Source organism: Pogoniulus pusillus, chromosome 18, assembly GCF_015220805.1.
Source record: "Pogoniulus pusillus isolate bPogPus1 chromosome 18, bPogPus1.pri, whole genome shotgun sequence".
Lineage (NCBI taxonomy): Eukaryota > Metazoa > Chordata > Aves > Piciformes > Lybiidae > Pogoniulus > Pogoniulus pusillus.
Window position 1 is genome coordinate 13,011,045 of NC_087281.1, and position 6,000 is coordinate 13,017,044.

General features: G+C 50.5%; 1 protein-coding gene across 1 annotated transcript in view; it reads right to left on the bottom strand.

Annotated features, from left to right (window-relative positions):
- FRMD1 (FERM domain containing 1) overlaps positions 1 to 5,404 on the bottom strand; it is a 46,082-nt gene extending 40,678 nt beyond the window's left edge. Inside the window, exon 1 of the mRNA XM_064158443.1 lies at positions 5,217 to 5,404. The gene's annotated coding sequence lies outside the window, so the exon portion shown is untranslated. The remainder of the gene's footprint in view (positions 1 to 5,216) is intronic.
- Between the last annotated feature and the right edge of the window lie 596 nt (positions 5,405 to 6,000).

Below are 6,000 nucleotides of genomic sequence, written 5' to 3' on the forward strand. Positions count from 1 at the left end.
AAGGGAGGCTGTAGCCAGGTGGGGGTTGGTCTCTTCTGCCAGGCAAGCAGCAACAGAACAAGGGGACACAATCTCAAGTTGTGCCAGGGGAGGTGCAGCCTGGATGTTAGGAGGAAGTTGTTGGCAGAGAGTGATTGGCATTGGAATGGGCTGCCCAGGGAGGTGGTGGAGTCATTGTCCCTGGAGGTGTTCAGGAAAATCCTGTCTGAGGCACTTAGTGCCATGGTCTAGTTGACTGGATAGGGCTGGGTGTTAGGTTGGACTGGATGATGTTGGCAGTCTCTTCCAACCTGGTTAATTCTTTGACTTGATAATTGACAACCAATTGCTTATAGGGCTTCCTCATACTTCATAAATCAAGCCCAACGAAGTCTATTAATAAGTAGCAACTACCAGTAGTGACTGGCATAGGTAAATGCAGAAGCATAAGAAAGACCCAGCACACTATAGGACAAGGTATAGTTGCACCTCAGTGTTCATTACACCTTGCATAAAGGAGCTGAGAACAGAGCCTGCTCAGAAGCACAAAGTTCTGTTCTCTCAGCCTGATGACCAAGACAGCACTGCATGAAAACTTGTAAAGGTTAAGGGAGGTGAAATGCTTGCATAGCCACTCAGTTACAGCAAGTAAGATACACAGATGTATCTCTTTAGAGATGGACCCTTACAGAAAGCTTATTCATAGCCATACATATGCAGAGCAAAGAGATCAATGAGGAAAACACCAGTTTGGTACCTCAGTGGGAAGGACAGCAAGAGAAGACACTTCAGTTTGGTGCTTCAGCACTTGCCCTGCACACTTAGAATCATAGAATCAACCAGGTTGGAAGAGACCTCCAAGATCATCCAGTCCAACCTAGCACCCAGCCCTATCCTGTCATCTAGACCATGGCACTAAGTGCCTCAGCCAGGCTTTTCTTGAAGACCTCCAGGGACAGTGGCTCCACCACCTCCCTGGGCAGCCCATTCCAATGGGAAATCACTCCCTCTGCCAATGACTTCCTCCTAACATCCAGCTATACCTACCCCGGCACAACTTGAGACTGTGTACCCTTGTTCTATTGCTGGTTGCCTGGGAGAAGAGGCCAACCCCCACCTGGCTACAATGTCCCTTCAGGTAGTTGTAGACAGCAATGAGGTCACCCCTGAGTCTCCTCTTCTCCAGGCTGCACACCCCCAGCTCTCTCAGCCAAGCAATGCGATCTGTACTTAAGATTGTTTAGGTTTTTATCTATGGGAGACAGGAGAGGTGGAGTACAGATGCATGACTGCAGCAAGGTATTTAAAATCAGAGACTGAGGCTTCCTTCCAAGCCACTGCAACTGTCAGGAAGCAGAGAGAGAGCAGCCAGACCTTCTTTCTACCAGAACTCAAAAGAAAAGCATCTTTCTGTATCATGCAAATAAACTCTTCCTTCATATTCTATTCTCAGCAGGATATTTTAACAGTTTTAGAAGTATGCAGACTATGAAATCGTGTAAAAATAAAAAGAAATCAAGCATCATTATAACTTCACAAGCAATATCTGGACTTGCAGGACAAATAAGAACAGACATGCTTTTACCAATATATCATGCAAAGAACTCTCCTGAGGAGGAATAACTTTTCTACCAGTAAAAAAAACAAGCAAAAAAAACTAGTAATAAAAAAGCAACAGCAACAAAACCCCTCACAAACCAAACTTGGCTGCTTCCCCAGAGGAAGGAGAAAGTCCGCTGCTGATCTCATGGCATTTGAATCAACCAAGCAGCTTCTGCAACAGTTTCCTTCTAACTTTTGCCCCCTGAAGTGAACAGCTGGTCTCAGACATACTCAAAACAGAAAGGAATGCTGATTTATATAAAGAGGATGGACTTCCAGAAAGAATACATAAAACTCCACCTGGAACACACTTTGCCTCAATTACAAGTGTCAAAATGCCAATCTACCAATACCTTGACAAAATTAACACAAAGAGCAGGGCTGTTATGATTAGACACAGCTTCAGAGACTGCCAGACATCCGCATCAACAAAGTGAAATGGCAAGAAGTGGCTAAGAAAAAGATACCAAACAGCTTTACAGAGAGCGTTGCATTTTTGAGGTGATGCTGACTTCTGCAAAAAGAGGAAACAGAACAAAACCAGAACAAAGCAAATGAGCAAAAAGAAAAAGCAAGCATAAGAAGTGCTTTAAGAAGAAGCAAACTGCTTCCTGTGGTGATTCTCCAAGTCTTCCTGTCAATGGACTTCTTTTGGGCTGAGATCACCATTTTCACTTAGAATCATAGAGTCAGTCAGGGTTGGAAGGGACCACAAGGATCAGCTAGTTCCAACCCTCCTGCCATGGGCAGGGACACCCTACCCTAGATCAGGTTGGCCACAGCCTCATCGAGCCTGGTCTCTAGGGATGGGGCTTTGACCACCTCCCTGGGCAACCCATGCCAGGATCTTACCACTCTCATGCTGAACAACTTCCTCCTCACGTCCAGTCTGAATCTCCCCACCTCTGTCTTTGCTCCATTCCCCCTAGTCCTGTCACTCCCCGAGAGCATAAAAAGTCCTTCCCCAGCTTTTCTGTAGGCCCTCTTCAGATACTCTGCTACTAACCACACACTATGGTTAAGGTGCCACTACTAAATACCAGCAAGACAATCGAGGAGCAGTGCAGTAGGCACAAGGCTTCCTGCAAAGAAAAACAAGCGTAACCCTAGAGCACGGTAAGCATGCAAGCAATTTACACCCTAACGTGTTGAATGAACAGTACGGCAAGAACTTTTACTGCACAAGCTAACTGATGCAGTTAACCCCTGGATTCATACAATTCTTACCTGCAGTGTGGTAACAGAAAAGAGGGCTGTAGCTTTAAAGCACGGTCAGCATTAAAAAACAAACAAGCAAAGAGACCCCCAACCAAAAAGCAAACAAAAACACGCACGCAAAAAAGAAAACCCAAACAAAAACACACCACCACATCACCCCCTACCTGAAAACCAAACCTGAAATGGCATAGCCCTTACTTGATACCAAAAAAAAAAAGACTGCTAGCAGAAAAGACTCAAATGAAAAAAAAAAAAGAGACACATGCAAATGTTTTTGTTTGTCTGTTGGGTTTTTTGGTTCTTTTTTTTTTTTTTTAATAGGACATTCTGGGTTAGGGGAAAAAAAGGTAACACCAATTTATTTCTCATCGTTGTTTATACCTATTTAACGTATTTATATAAGAATCTAGTTAGCCATAAAAAACCTCTAGTTGGAAAAACTTGACAGAGCACAAACCATATTTTGGCTTGACTCTGAAGAGAATCACTACAACTCACGTTCTTCAACAGGATTTGACAGGTGTATTTTTGCTTAAACTTGCCTTGCCCTTTTTTTTTTTGCTTCTGCCCTCTCCCTTTTTTTCCCCCCTTTTAAGCTGGTCTCAGCAAGAAAAAAGTTTGGATTTCACTTTCTCCTCATTTAGCCAGTTTTGATTTCAGAGGAGAAATGCAGCTACACACACCCGTGCTGACAACAGAACAGCTTGATGAAGAAGACACACTTAAATGGGAGGAATAAACAACAGAGTGATGCCATGGCATCCTGCTGTCATTCCAAGTTTTCCAGGAACAAAACTAAATACACAACCCACCCTCCCCCAAAATTAAAACAAAACAAATGAATGGGAAGGCAACATCCAAAGAGTTGTTTTAGCTGTTTTGTTGCGAGGTTTTGATCTTTTTTTTTCCATCGGTGTTAAAAATTTAGCTTTATTATTTTCTCTGGAAAAGTGCCCTGTGTTTTTGAAACGTTTATTGTCCAGGCTTGGAGATCGTGGCAGTTCTCTGAAGAAGGGAAAAGGTTCAGAGAGCGTATTACATTTTCCTCGTGTGGTGGGAAAAAAACCACATGTGCATTTTAAATGCCACCAGGGAGTTAACTTGAGAGCTCATCACTGCTGAGCAGCAGGAGAAACGTCTCTCGATGTAGAGGACCACAGTTTCCCAGCACAGGAAACCCAGAGCTTTTCCCTGTACATGTTTACCAAGAAAGAGCGAAGAGCTCAAGAGGTAACGAAACAATGAAGTACGGAGATTTTTTTTTACCCCGTTTTGACACCCCTCCCTTCTTCCAAGCACATACACCTGCTGGAACGCTCATCTCCTTCCTCCTGTACAACGGCAGCAGACAGTAAGTCTGTCGCTATCGTCGGACCATCCCAAACAACCCGTGGGATGACTCCAGCCCTTCGCCCCTGCCGCTGCCTCCGGCGTGGTGGTAGGCACTGGCATATGTCCAGGCGCTCGGCTTACTACCCCACACGACTCACCCTGCCTGAGACGGTACATTACACTGGGACCTGCACCTGCTGCGCAGCGCTGGCTTCAAAGCCATCTCGCACCATTCAGCCACAGCCACATCGCTCTTCCTCAGCACCTGCCAGCCAGGTGGCAAACAACCAAATGCCTGCTGGGGAGCACTGCAGACTTATGCCATCTTACACCTCAGCGGAGCCCTCTGGGACACGAACAGCTGCCCATGCTTGTGCCGGAGGTCTCTCGTCCTGCAACTGGTAGCGTTGCTGAGACAGGGAATGCACTCCGGCATCACCTTATCTTCTAGAACCAGCAAGATGCACCAGTGCCAGAAGACGACGGCAAAGCTCTTCCAGAGCCCCATTCCCTCACGTTTCCAGCTACTGCCTGCCCATCCTCGCTGCCTCTGGGAGTTACAGCTCCGAGCCTGCAAACACCCACGGCATGAGCCTGCTCTCATCGCTGCTTTCACGGCAAAATTATCCGATACAGTAATATAACTAGAAACTGCTGTGGCACTCCAGCCGAAATTCGGAACTCCTTTTACCGACAAAGTTGTAAATCTACTGCTGCAGACACTAATGTACCGAGAGACGCACTGAAGAAGAGCCTCTCGGAGCGCTGCGAGCACTGAACACCTCTCGGAGCGCCTCCAAGCCCGTTCGCCTCTACCCGGCCGGCCGAGCGGGGGGCGCTGCCGGGAGCGTCACCAGTCTCCCCGTTCAAGCGTCGCCTGTAGCCGCACCGACCCTACGGAGTCCGAAGGGGCCGCTCCCCTCGCCGGGGCAGGCAGGTGCCGCTCCCGCCCCCCATTCGGGACTCGTCCCGCGTCCTTTGTCACTCGGCAGATCACCGGGGCTGCGCCCGCCCCGCCGCTGCCAGAGAAGCCCCAGTCGGACCTCCCCGCACCGCTGCTTCGACGGCAGAGCCCTCTGACTTACCGGGGTAACCTAGGTGGCGCGGCTCCGCTGTCCCAGCCAGTGCGGCATGCAGCGGCCGCCCAGCCCAGCCGAGCCCAGCAGCGTCCCAGGCGGGGCAGGCGTCGGGCACACGCTAGCGCCCTGGAGGAGGAACGTAGGTGGGGGCAGGCCGGGCGTGGCGAGACACGCCCCCCGTGGCCGGGCCCGCCCCGCCCCTCCCGGGTCTGCCCGACTAACGCCGCCGACGGCCCCGCATGGGATTCCCCCACCCCTGCCTCGCCGCCGCCCCAGTGGACTGGCAGAGACGCGCAGGGAGTGGGCGCGGCAGCCCGCGGCACAGCCTCGGGTTGGCGAGCGCCACCGTCAATCTGCGGTACGGCTGTGGGCGGGACGGAGGGGAGTGGGGCGGGGCGGCGAGAGCCGTCGCTCGGCCGTTGCGGGGCGTCGCGGCCAGTACCGGTGCGGAAGGGCAAGGGGGGCCGGGCGGTGTGCGCGCAGGGGAAGCCCGCATGGGGGCCGGTGACAAGAGGCTGCCTGCGGGGGCTGGCGGAGTTTTTTCTCCCTTGGGAGGCGATTGTATTCTTGGCAGAGTGCTCTGTGCTGCGCACCGGCAGCACGGAAGCCTGCGGTGGTGAAGTTTCTACGAAGAGTGGATCCCAGCGAGGCACGAGAACTCGGTGCAGGGCACTCTGCCCTGAGCATGTGGGCAGGGGAAAGTGATGCCAAGTGTGAAAAGATGCGATTGGAGAGTCGGGCTCATACCTGGGGGTCTGGGAGTCCTCACGTGCAGGAGGCAGCATGCTTG